The sequence below is a fragment of the Varanus komodoensis genome, unplaced genomic scaffold (genome assembly GCF_004798865.1).
Source record: "Varanus komodoensis strain SLA01 unplaced genomic scaffold, ASM479886v1 scaffold3, whole genome shotgun sequence".
Classification (NCBI taxonomy): domain Eukaryota; kingdom Metazoa; phylum Chordata; class Lepidosauria; order Squamata; family Varanidae; genus Varanus; species Varanus komodoensis.
In genome coordinates this window covers 16,928,444-16,941,956 of record NW_025335761.1, presented here as the reverse complement: position 1 = coordinate 16,941,956, position 13,513 = coordinate 16,928,444, and positions in this window count along the sequence as shown.

The following is a 13,513-nucleotide window of genomic DNA, read 5'->3' as shown; positions in this document are numbered from 1 at the left end:
ATGCTGCACATCACACACAGTCCCTGCTGGAGGCTACTTTTCGAACATCTTCAGTCCACGCTCAGGACTGGCCCAGCTCTATAAACTTTGGTGTTGTGGGGACCACAGTTTTTAGCCAGACTGTGTGCTTTATCTCTCCACAATTGGGTGGGGAGTTGCTGTGCATTGTCTGCCCCAGCCTTTAGATGTTCCTGGAGCCACATAGGCCAGGAAGCGCCTTCCACGCTGTTCTTTAGTCATCTTGGAAGAGAGATGTTCGGCTTTTCATTTTAATTTGTATTTGGGAGAGTGCTGCCTTTGCGGGTGCTTGAGCTAGCTGACATCCCCTTTCCGAGCTGCCCAAGGCCGCCTCCATGCAGGCTCCAAGCCAGGTGGGAACTGCTTCTGTGCTGAGTTGTGGTGGGCAAAACCACAAAATGCAAAATGCATTGCTTCAAAATGCAAAACTGCACATGCTCAGAGTATAGTTTTTAAATTAAAGTTTGCAAATAGATGTGTTCTAAATTATCACATGCTGGTTTCGAGGATGGAATGGCAGTAGAGAGTGGAGCAGGGGGAGACAAATATGATCTGTATGCTCCACTGTCGCCATTTCCCCCCTTTTTTTCACTGCTCTCCCCATGCCCAGGCTAGTGGTGGAATTTTGGGATGAAAATGGGTGGGCAGAAAGCTTAAACCCAACATTGAGGGAGGGAGGGAGGGAGGTTGCTGCCATTGATGCACTGGGCGGAGTGGGAAGCAGACACGGAAGAGAAGCATCCAAGCCATTCACCCTGATCCGGCTCAAAGCCCTGCACACCTGCACGGGAGCAACCCCACCCAGCCTTCACGGGATCTGCTACGTGCTGCATAATTCACGGGGCATGTAGTTTGATCCTCTCACTTGATAACTCAGTTGTTTGTTGCATTGCCTGTCGAGTGTATCAGTCAAGGGGAGACTTTTGGGGTGGTGCTGCCCTTGATTTGGGACAGCTGCAGCTCTATTGAAATAGCAGTCAAAGAACCCCCCTGGCAGTGCCAGCACCTGGATGAATTTGAGCAGGTGACCTTCACAAGGCGGCTCGTATCTTCCTGCCATTCCCCTGGGCCTCTCCAACATCACCTATTAGAGAAGCCTCTTCATTCTTTTCCATCAAATTAATCTCCTATAGGCTTTTATCAAATGACTTAACTAGGCACTGTTCTCACTGGGAACATTATATGAATTAAAAATCAAGCCCTTTATCATCTGGAAAGATGGGAAATGATATTAGGTTACTAAGTAAGATGGGTCCTTTCAGCACTCAGATGTCACTCTAGGGATTGCAGTGACACACAAGGAGCTTGCTGCCCTCTTTACCATGTTTGCTAAATAAGATAAAATAGTCTGCTCTGCCTCTGTGATAGAAACACAGAAACAGAGTGAGTCAGAAGGGGTCCCCCAGGCCATCTAGTCTGACCCCCGGCTTCAGTCGGCTCCCCTCATGACATGCCTACCATGTGCATGTCCAACCTATCCTTGAACAGCCTCACCGATAGGGCTTCAACCACCTCCTGTGGGAGCCCATTCCATACCCTTGGGGTCCTGACTGTCAGGAAGTACTTCCTGGCATCCAAATTGAACCTTGGTTCCATTGAAACACATCCTGCCTTCCTCTGCAGGGGAGAACGGGTCTCTACCCATCTCCATGTGACACCCCCTCACATACCTGTATGTCGCCAACGTATCCCCTCTGAGTCTCCTCTTCTCCAGGCTGAAGAGACCCAGTTCCCTCAGTCTCGCCTCATACCCCATCCCCTGCAAACCGGCCACCAACCTTGTGGCCCTGCGCTGCACTGACTCTAACCTGGCTATATCCTTCCTATAATGAGGGGCTAAAACTGAACACAATACTCCAGTTACGGGTGCGCCAGAGTCGTATAGAGCTATCTTTGCTGCAGCCATCTTTGTGGATAATACCAAGAAGTGAGAAGAGGAGTCACTGGAAAAGCCTAATTCTGAGAATTCTGAGGATGGGGAATTATGCTTTGTGAGGAATTCACATGCTTTGCAAGGAACTGAGTCAGGGCATGTCAGTGAACTGTACCAAATCTCAGGTGCAAATGGGACAGCACTGGCCTAATATTGGTCTAGCATGTGGTGGGGTTCTGGCATATGTGCAAATAGGGCAGAACCTTTCACTAGTCCGCTAAAAACATCTGGCAGCCACACCATGTGCTATCAGTTGCCCAGGGAAGCACTCAGCTGACTGGGCCCATTGTTCTCCATGGTGCCATTCCACATCTAGGGCAAAGCTGGTCCGACAGAGCCAGACAACTGGAAAGAGAGGAAATTGTCAGGTTGTTTGATAATGTGTGTGTGTGGGTGGGTGGGTGGGTCTGTTTATTTCCTGGGAGCAAGTACCATCAGGCTGAAGTCTCTTGAGCCAATCCTGTTCCAGGGTTATTCAGCCAAATCCCCTTCAGCAGCTTTTCCTGGCCTTCTCACTCGATTATGTATCCCCGTGTATGGGATAACAAAGATAGTCCTCCTATGTAATTGCAAGGAATGGCCTGTTGGAAAGCTGATTGGTTATCAAATCATGATTGACAAGTGTCACAAAATGCTGCTGTGTGGGGTGCATTTGTCCATGGATTCACATCCTCCACTTTTTATGCCATTGAGTCTTTGGAGGAAGTGTACAGACTCAAGCCTACTACATTAAAATCTTGGATTTTTCCGATGATTTCTGTGGGCAATTCTCACTTTTCTCCCTGGAGACCATCAAAAGTACTTTCTCCACATGAAGCAAAACATGTTCTCCCTACCCAACAAGGCAGTCCTGCCTTCCTTCTTCATCTGAATCTCTTCCTCCCGTCTCCCTGTTCAGCCAGTCTAGTTCACTCTTCCTTCAACTTTTCCCTTTATCCTCCACTCCAGCAAGGTCCTTCCAATTTCCCTCCCGTCCAGTTGCCAGGGATTCCTTCCTCAGCCTCATGCTCAATTGGCTCTTCCACTCCTTTGGCACTGGTTAGGATCATGAACCCTTTCCATTTGCCATGGCCCTATTGTCCCTGTCCTTTTCTTTCCTTCCAGAGATGACAAGCTCCATCCGAACAGACACTGATAGCCCTTTAAAGTGCCAAAGTGGTACACTGAGGCACTGTCAGTGCTTGGCAAGGAATTTCTGTAAATGATTTGTATTTCTACCATGAGCAGAAGTATTTTCATTTTTAAAAACATTTATCCATACTTACACAACAGTAGAAGTGTGCCATTCTGGAGTGTGCAGATGGAAAGCCTCAGCTGGGCAATGTCTCTGGGTACCTGCTGTCAAAGGGCAGCAGCTACAAACCTGGGCATGGATGCAAAGAAGTTGCAGGCAGAGTTTTTCTTCTGTCTTCCTGCTCTTGGGAGCTTCCAAAAGGCAAGCTATAAAGGGAAAGCAAAGGCATGAGAGATCTGTGCTTGTGCAAAGGGGGTGGTACGGTGTGTGCCCCTTCACAGGGAGATCCTCTTGTTTCCTCCCTCCCCACTCCCTCTTCCCCTTCCCCACTCCTGCTCTTATTTACGTTTTGCCCTAACTGGTATGGCTGTTTCACCCCGTTCCTTGAGGCTCTGCTTGACAAAAGGGGGGCTGTTGACAGGGCAATGGGTGGTCTTCACAGGGACAGCATGCAGCTGCATGCGCGTCCACACAGCCAGGTCAGCCATGTTTCCAGCACTGCACTGTTTCATAGCAGCCTGGACTAATACTGCCCCAGACCTCCTGAATCCTTGTTCATAGCCACAGCCTTTCCTCAGTCTCAGGATGCCTGGCCTCTGTAACCCCCAGTGCCTTAATCCTCCCACATAAAGGCCCTTCTTATTATATCGACTGGGTCTATCTAGTAGTTCTAACCATAGTGACAAAACCAAAGGGCAGAAAAGGGCAGCTGAAGAACACTGCCTAAAGAGGCATGGGTTTCCGTTCAACATGACTTTCTTCCTGGTTTCCATCTATTTTTATGCCATGCTTCATCAGAATAAAGGCTTTGAAGGGGGCAGGGGAAAGCCTCGGATGTTTTCAATTTATTTTTGATAATGGTGATATGTCACTCCATAAATCAGTCACATATATATGGACAGTTGGAATGAAAAATCCCAATCAGGCCAACTCTATGAAATGGATTATTCACATCAGATTATCTTTTCTGGTAGCAAAAGGGCAGTGAGATAAAATGGGACATGAGCGTCCAGATGAAAATCAGAAAGGGACCTAGGGTTCCACAACAAAAGACAGCATTTTCTGCAATGCTTAATCTCTCCTGTACTTCCCACTCCCCTCCCACTGATTCCCCACCTAGAAACAAAGCCATGCTTTGAAATCTTGTTAACTGTCTTCCCTTTCCAGGACAGTAAATTCAGCCACAAGTGTATTGTAAAATGTAGATGTTATTGCTGGATCAGCTTCTCTGAGCTGTTCTTCTAAACTCAATTCTAAATTAGCAGCAGGTTCATAACCAGCTCTCTGGAGCCCAGTGTCAGACCCAGTGCCTGCCAAAGCAAGGCAAAGGCATCTGCGGCAGCTCCAGAGTCCTCTTCGTGCTCCAGACAGGACACACGCCGAGCCTGCCAGCTCTAACTGAGGGCAGGTAGTCCCTTGTGACCCATCCGGGCCCTGGGGCCTCCGACATGGTGCCCACGGACAACACTGCACCTGCCAGCACCTCCCCGATGCCCTTGAGGCTCCTGCCCCCTCCTAATGTTCACTTCCTGAGAGGATGGTGATGATTTTCCTGGAGGCTGGTTTGCTGCAAAGCAATGAGCTGCCCTCCTGAACCATCCTGATTTGGGCTCAGAAAAGCAGGTTCATGTATCGTACTTAGGTTCTTGGGATAACTTTTACTCTCACCAGTCTGGCTTCTGGGAAGTGGGTGTCCATGGCCGCCATTTCTCGCAAAATCCCAAATATGTCCACTGACCCGAAAAGTGTGGGGACCCTGCTCTGGCCTGTGGCACTTTAAGGAAGCTTTCTGGTTTTGGTTTGTATATTTCCTCCAAATATTTCCCTGGGGGTTGTGATGCTCAGGATAAATCCCAGCCTGATTTTCACCAGATTCAAGAATCAGGATCCTTTGCAAACTTCAGCTTTACAAGAGTAAATACAACACAGGATACTAAACTTATACTCATAGCCCTGGGAAATGCAACAATCAAATGCTTTTAGTATATAAATGGTAGCTGCAGTTTCAGTAGGCGAGCACTAAATCTGCAGGCATTCTTCTTCATGACCAATGCAAGCCAATTTAAAACAGGGATGGGGAGCCTGGATCCCTTAGATGGTGTTGAACTTCAACTCCCATCATCCTTGCCCATTGGCCCTGCAGGCTGGGACTGATGGGAGTTTGGAATCCAACAGAATTTCCATCCTTGCTTTAAGGCAAACACACCACCACCACTTTGCCACTCCAAATCTCTCCCTTGCAGAGCAACTTTTCCTGAAAAAGAAGGGGCCATTACGGTTTAGTTACACACCTTTGAATAGGGTGTGTATTTAGGCTGCAGTCCCGACTAGATTTAATGATGAAGCACCTGTGCCATTTAAATCACTAGGACACTTCTGAGCAAAAGTGGCTGGGTTTGGGCTTTGCGAACCACCAGAAAGAAGAGGGCCGTGGAGGCCACATGCTGGGCTTCCGAGTCCCGCGGTCCTCCATCAAGCATCGCCCATCTTTTATTCTGGGAGGCCATCCAAATGGTTGGTTGGAAAGAATGCAGCCAACCACATAGGCTTAAATTCCCAGATGCATGACTCCTGATTGCCTTTTGGATTACTTAAGTTAATAAATGGAAAGCTAAGCCTTTAAAAGGTTCCTTTCTGGCTTCCTTTTCCTTTGCTCATCAGTTTTCCAGCTTATTACTTTCACCGGCCACATAGATCCCATTGTATGAGCATCGTGTAGTAAGTGTGATATTGCCAAACAACAGAATGGAAACGGAAAGGTCATCTTCCTTTTTGTGTGAGCAAGACACAAAGCAGAGAGCAAAGCCCGGTGTTTGATTTCAAGGAGCAGGTACACCGTTGTGTGGCTTCCTATCCCTGCAACTCCAGTGGGGTTAGGGTGGGGGGGGGGGTGGCTGGGGACCTCAGGAAGGGATGAATGCCTTTCTATATTTAGAGTGTCCAGCTGGACAGGCATAAACCTGCTATCCGGCAGACCTTAGCTGGTATGCTTCTATCTAGGCATGTGAGAAGCAAACACACCCCACTGCATTTTGCTCAACAATGCAAAGAACGGTCATTGTGAATGAAGGAAACACACACACACCCTATAAGCCATAAGGGGCAAACTGCACAGGAACAACAAGGAATGATGGTTTCCAGAGCAAAAAGTTACATCAGAGTGCATTTCTGCAGTCTGCAATTCAGTTCATTCAGTGCAAGGGGTGCACACACCTTGCAAGGTCACCCCCCTATTTGCATGATAATGATAAGCATCTTAATGAGTTCTGCCCGGCCTCATCAGCTTCTGGTGTTGCATATTTGCAGACAACCTCCAAACCTGGCCTTTTACACTTCTGTCCAGTACCGACAGTACCGATCTTAAACCATCCCTCTGCCATTTCTTCCTGCAACATCAAATGCCTTCTGAAATGGCCAGAGACCAAGCGCCTCATGTCCCCCACAAAGTTTTGAAAGCCATTTGTGATGCAGCTTACAATTTAGAAGGTCCAAGGACAGGATGGCATAGCCAAGGCAGGGGCAGACAATCTGGTGCCTTCCACATGCTTTGAACTACAACCCTCACCCTCCCCAGCTCATCATGGCCATTGATCGGGGATATGGGATTGCAGTCCACCGGCTTGCCAGTCCCAACTGTGATGTTGTTCCCAGGACTGTGGTCATTTCATTATGTACGAGAGAGAGGAGGCCATGCTAAATGCTTGCCCAACTTTGCTAGGGTGGCTTCCTCCTGTGATTTTCCCAGTCTGTCGGACAAACTGAAAATGACCATAGTTGCACTGTGATTTGCATGTGCTTTGTCTCCCACTCCCTGTTATTCTCTGGTTTTATTGTCCAGCTCAGTAGAGACTGACTCCTGGGTAGCATAAAAGCCTGTCTAATCTCAGCTTTTTGATACAGATGGCCTGCTGAGGTAGAGGTGAGAGGCCTCATGTAAGCTTTGACACAGCTTGTTCCAGCAGACCAAGCATGGCCATCGCGGGCTGAGACTGTTCTCATGGGAAGCCCAAAGGAAGAAGGGGTGGGTCTGTCTCCTTGCCCACAAGGAGCGGGGAAGCACACCTGCTGCGTAACCTGCCAAGATCTGAGTGTTGCAGCTTATTCCTGGAAGCAAGGGTCTTGCTCGTCCCAGCAAAGGGAAAACCCAGCAATGGGCCTGCATGTCATTGTGTGCCTGTGTCAATGCTGATGCTGTTCTTGTCTGGAAGAGTGAACAATAAGGAGAGGAAAATCCATAAGAGGGGAAGGCACAAAAACACTATAAATCAGAGGCGAGGGCACAGCTGGTGGACTCACTCAGGGTATTTCTCCTAAGGAACCTGTCCCCGTGGAAATCTCCTCCTGTTGAGCCATGTGAAAGATCTCATAAATCTTTGAGATTGCATTGTGGCTGCCCAAAGGAAGTTAGCTTTAAAGTCTTCCTGCGCCACCTCAGTAGAAACCCAGTGATCCTGGATGCATGGAGGTAAGTAACAGTGGACCCAAATGGGAAGGGCAATTCTTTCTTTCTCTGCTCTGTATCAGAATACGGCTGCATTGTTCAACAGATTAATTGGTTCCATTAATCAAATAAAAACTCTTCATTGACTGACATGGGCCCCATGATTAATTATGTTATTTATTTATGATAATAATATCCTTCATTTTTCCTCTTGAAAGATATCCAAGGCTGCTTAATAGTCCTTACAGCAACCCTGTGTGGTAGATTGAGAGTCTGTGACTGGCCCAAAGTCACCACCCTCCTGAGTTCCAGTCCCACTCTGACAATCACAGAATATGGGCATCAGATGGTGTCTTTTGGTTGCTTTTATAAAGAAAATCATTGTTTTTAGTGCAGGTCCTTATAACAGCTACAGTCATCTTAAGAGACGCATTTCTCCTTTTCTTTCACATGGGAGAGCATTTAGAAATTAAAATAGAAACAGAGTGAGTCAGAAGGGGTCACCCGAGGCATCTAGTCTGACCCCAGGCTCCAGTCAGCTCCACTCATGACATGCCTACCATATGCATGTCCAGCCTCACCCTGGGGCCGTGACCACCTCCCGTAGGAGCCCATTCCATTCCCTTGGGGTCCTAACTGTCAGGAAGTACTTCCTGGCATACAAATTGAACCTTGGTTCCTTGAGCTTGGCTCCGTTGGAGCACATCATGCCTTTCTCTTCAGGAGAAAACAGGTCTCTACCCACTTCCATGTGACACCCCCTCACATACCTATATGTTGCCAGCAGATCCCCTCAGAGTCTCCTCTCCATGCTGAAAAGACCCAGCTCCCTCAGTCTTGCCTCATGTGGCTTTCCCTGCAATCTGGCCACCAACCTTGTGGCCCTGAGCTGCACTGACTCTAACCTGGCTCTATCCTTCCTGTGATGTGGAGCCCAGAACTGAGCACAATACTCCAGTTGCAGGTGCTCCAGAGTGGTAGTAATACCTGTCTCGATCTAGAAGCCACGCAACCATGGGTGGCATTTGCTCTTTTGACCACCGCATCACACTGCTGACTCATGTTTAGCCTACGGTTGACCAGTACCCTGAGATCCCTTTCACAAGTGTTGCTCTCCAGCCACTAGTCCCCTAAGTACGTACATTCTTACTGCAGAAATGTTTTTGCTTCTGTATGCAGCACATCAATACAGTAATTGATTAAACATGCATCCCTATTCATGTCAGCTCAGGTGAAAGTCTTATGGCATGCATTAAATGCAGTTTACTCACAGGCAAGTGTGCACAGCAAGGATGTGTGGTGTGCAGCCGATTGGTGTACCATACGGTGTTCATTTTTAAAACATGATTTTATTTATTCATGTATTCATTTAGATGCTATAGGAATGGTGGAGAGGTCTGGGTAGCAAAACTGGCCCCCACAGGATGGACCATGCCTGCAATCTGTCATGGAGAAAACCTGTTCTGTGAATGGAAAGCAAAAAAGGCAAAATATAGAGCTTCCAACTTTTTTTAGCTCTCTCTGTCCTTTGCTACTGGGTAGAACTGCATTCTTTGTGTGCATATGTGTGTGAGAGAGGGGGAGAGGGGAGAGAGAGTCACATACCTTTATAAATGGAGTAAATGGAGTACATCTGCTCTGGTGATACATATCCTTTGCATCAAACATCTTGCCTGGAGGCTAAGAAAATGAATATTGCCCATCACACGTCACTGCTTTAGGCAGTAGCAGTGCTAGAACTGACAATGCTGAACAACCAAGGTATCTCTAAACCAGGGGTCTGCAAACCTTTTCAACAGGAGGCCAGTTGAACGGTGGCGGCGGCGGCAGGCCCGGGCGCAGCGAGGCAGCAGCGGCAGTGGGTGCGGCAAGGCGGCTTGCTCGCTTGCTTACTTGCCTGCGTGGCCTGGCCGCCCCCGAGTTCGCACAATTAAAAATAGATTTAAAAAGTTATATTTTTGTTGCCTTCAAACCATTCGTCTTAGTCTCTCTTTCTCTTCTGCCCGCCTCTCTTCTGTTTCCCACTCTGTATTCCTGCTCTTTATATGGGGGGAGTGGGGGAGCCGACGCACGCACAGTTGAGCTGCTGCAATTTGGCACATGCGCCGGCTCTCTCTTTGCTCAGTTTTAAGAAACACCTGCACCGACTCAGAGCTTTTGGACTTGCTCGGAGATTGTTTTCTCTGAGTGAGTCCAAAACCTCTGAGGCAGGCCAAATAAATAGGCATGGCAGGCCAGATCCGGCCTGTGGGCTGTAGTTTGAAGACCCATGCTCTAAACTGTCCCTTGAGAACTGGATGGTTGCAGGCAGGATAGTGTGAATGGGCCGGATCTTATGGTTCTTCTACACTCTGCTGGTTCTTTGGTGTCAAAGATCCCCTGCACCCTGGGAGATGCCAGAAGTGTCAGCACACACTATTGTCATGAATGCACAAATCCTCCTGTTCCACTAAGGCCATATCAGCTGAACCTTTAATTAATTCATATGCATCTTATGACTGTCTTTATACTGTAAGGCAGTGGTCCCCAACCTTTTTGGCACCTGAGACCAATTTCGTGGAAGACTTCTTTTCCAAGGATGGTGCGGTGTAGGGGGTGTGGGAGGATGGTTTCTGGATTATTCAAGCTCATTACAGGTGTGCTTCATATTTCAAAATTAATTCAATTCAGGAGGCCATTTGAACTCTGCATCATTTGAAGTCTGAAGCAGTGTTCCCCATTAGAAATAATGGAAAGTTAATTAATCCGTTCCCACCCCCCGAACAATACCCATCTCAATAAACTTAAACAGTAAATACACATAATTTAAGGTAAAATAACACAATTAGATGTCAAATTTATTAATTAAAACTTGAAAACAATTCATAAAATTTGTAAATCTGTACTGTACTGTATACAAAAATGAGAATGGCATTTACCAAATTTTTTAGTGAGGAGTGTTGAAGCAGAAAAGGATCAAGAAGGCAGTGAGGAGGATCAAGAAGGCAGGCAGTTAAAAAGCACTCAGAACAGTCGAAAAAGTAGACACTGAAAAAGCACTGAGAACAATAGAAAATGCACTCAAAAGGATCAAAAAGGCATGCAATGAAAAGGCAAAGATGCAGCAAGAGAGGAGAAATGACTTGGGCACAAAATGGATGGCGTTCACGCAGCAACCGCATGTATTCACTGTGCCAGCAGTTCAAATTTAGAAGCATTGTTCCAGCTTCAAAGAGATTTATCTTGACTCTAAAGTTCAAACTCCAGATCTCACCCACCACTCACCTCCTGCTTTGAGGACCAGGGGTTGGAGACCCCTATTTTATGGGTAATTCTGCCCAATTTTAGGGTTCCCTTTCAAATCCAGGTTAGGCTTGGGGTTAGAAAAACCAAGGTCCTTCTCATGATTTCAAGGCCTAGAAGGTGCATAGAATGGCCAGATAGAATGAGCTGACCAGAAAAGTCTCCAGAAATGTGGAATGTCCGAAAACCTTACACAGCATTGGTACTTCTGCTATATTTTAGGGTTCTCTTTGAAATGAGGGTTAGGGTTAGGAAAGTGGAGGTCCCCCTGATGCATTCAAGGGCTGGAAGGGGCTAAGAATAGGCAGCAAGAGTGAGCTAGACAGAAACCTCTCCACAATCTTGCAATTTTAGGAATCTGTATGATGCCTGGGTACTTTTGTTGGATTTTAGGGTTCCACTGAAAGCCAGGTTATGATAAGGGTTGGAAAAACCAAGGTCCCACTGATTCATTCAAGGCCTGGAATTTGTTTAGAATGGGCAGAAAGAGTGAGCTGGGCAGAAAAATCTCCAGAAATTTTCAAATTTAGAAATCTGTATGATGCATGGATAATTCTGCCCAGTTTTAGGGTTCCTTTTGAAATCTGGGTTAGTGTTTGGCTTAGAAAAACCAAGGTTCTACTGATGCCTTTGAGGCCTGGAGTGGGCTAAGAAAGGCAGAAATAGTGAGCTGACCAGAAAAATCTTGAGAAACATGGGTTTCTGGAAATCTGTATGATGTATACTTCGACCCAATCTTAGGGTTTCCTTTCAAATCCGGGTTAGGGTTAGGGTTAATACAATAAGGTCTTTCTGATCCTTTTGAGTCATGGAATGTGCTTAGAGTGGCCAGACAGAATGAGCTGGGTAGAAAAATCTCCAGAAACTTTCAATTTTAGAAATCTGCATGGGTAGTTCTGCCCGATCTTAGGGTTCCCTTTGAAATCCAGGTTAGGGTGTTTGTAGCCTACTTGCATGCACCTAAATCTGGATTCAGTACTGAATGCCTGAATGGGAGACCATGTGAGAAGTTCCTGCATCCACCATGAATTTCCATGGCAGAATCATCATCAGAACTGATTTGATGATAGAGCTCTTAAAATTTCATTTTCTTTGTTATGTATCTTATTCCATTTGTTTTCTGTATTTTCTCCCCCACTCCTTTCTGTCTGATGTATTTTAGGAAAAATGTTTTAGCTGTTTACAGGGGAAGGGGGTAAGGGAAACCCCCCTCCTTCCCAAAAGGAATGACAAATAAAACTCATCAGACCAATGTGACATCATCATCATTACATTGCATTTTTACCCCAACTTTCTCCCTTTAGCAAGAGAGGTAATAGGTCTGGGAAAGATCTTTGAAGGGGCCCTAAAGACTCACAACCCATCAGAAAAGAAAATAATTGCCTCAGTATAAGATTATAAATTAGTAACTTCTGTGAAATGTTGTGAAGGGCCACAAAATGTGCATAATTTTGTGAATGGATGGAAACAATTACTGTTTGGGATTTTCAAGGGAATGAGAATCCCAGGAACACTTTCTGAACTACAGTAAGTGATGAACTCAGGACACTTGTGTGCATACGTGTTTGAGAAGATGCCAATAAAATGCATACTATTTGACTCAGTTGTACTTTTTATGCTACATCATTTTAATCTTTATTTTTAAATATAAAAAGGCCAGTGAGTGAATACAAACTCTCTTCTATACCATATGCTCATGGTATTTGAAATATCACTACTGTAGAACAGAGAATTAAAATAGTTTTGGAATTTTGCAACAAATGTGAAGGCCTTGTAAATTGGAAGGTATCTTAGCTTTTGAGGTAAATGCAGTTACATTCTGGCTACCACCATAGAGAGTGCTCACTTAACTATGAACACAGAAGAATAGCCTTACTCTTTCTTTCCCTTTCCCTTTCCCTTTCCCTTTCCCTTTCCCTTTCCCTTTCCCTTCCCCTCCTTTTTTTTAAAGGCCCAGATAGGTAGACAGGTTTTAGGTGCACAGAAGGCAGCAGAGGACGGCGGCAACTGCAGTAGCAACTGCATCAGAAAGTTCTTTTCTGCAGGGCCGGGGCAGACAACATCTGGATTTCTCTTGCCCATTTTCTCTCTCTAACACCCTCCCTGCCAACATGGGCTGTATCCTTTGGCGCTCGCTCGCTCGCTCTCTCTCTCTCTCTCTCTCTCTCAAGAAATAGCATCCAGAACAGCTATGGAGAGTCCACAGGATCAAAATTATTTGTTTACAAACTGTTTTGGTTTAAAGGTTCAAAAAGGGTCATTAAACAAACATATAACAGGCTTGAAGGGAATGACAGTATAAAGGGAGGCATGAGCATCAGCCTTGCACTGTGTAGCCCCAGACGGGCTTAGTATGTGTGAGCACTGGCTTCCAATGCTCTCTGGAAGCTCAGAGTGTTCCCACAAGGCATGGTCTGCTTCCACACCTTCCCTTTGCTCCCAAAGGCCAGTATGGGAAGGATATGTGGCAGGGTGTGGGAGGTGGGACTCACAAAGGCTCACCTTGTCAGGGACCCCTAAATCATGTCGACCTGAATGGAGGACTTGGCCTTCAAGGCTGAAGGTTCTCAGGTTCCATTCTGAACCCCTTGTCTCCATTTTGGAG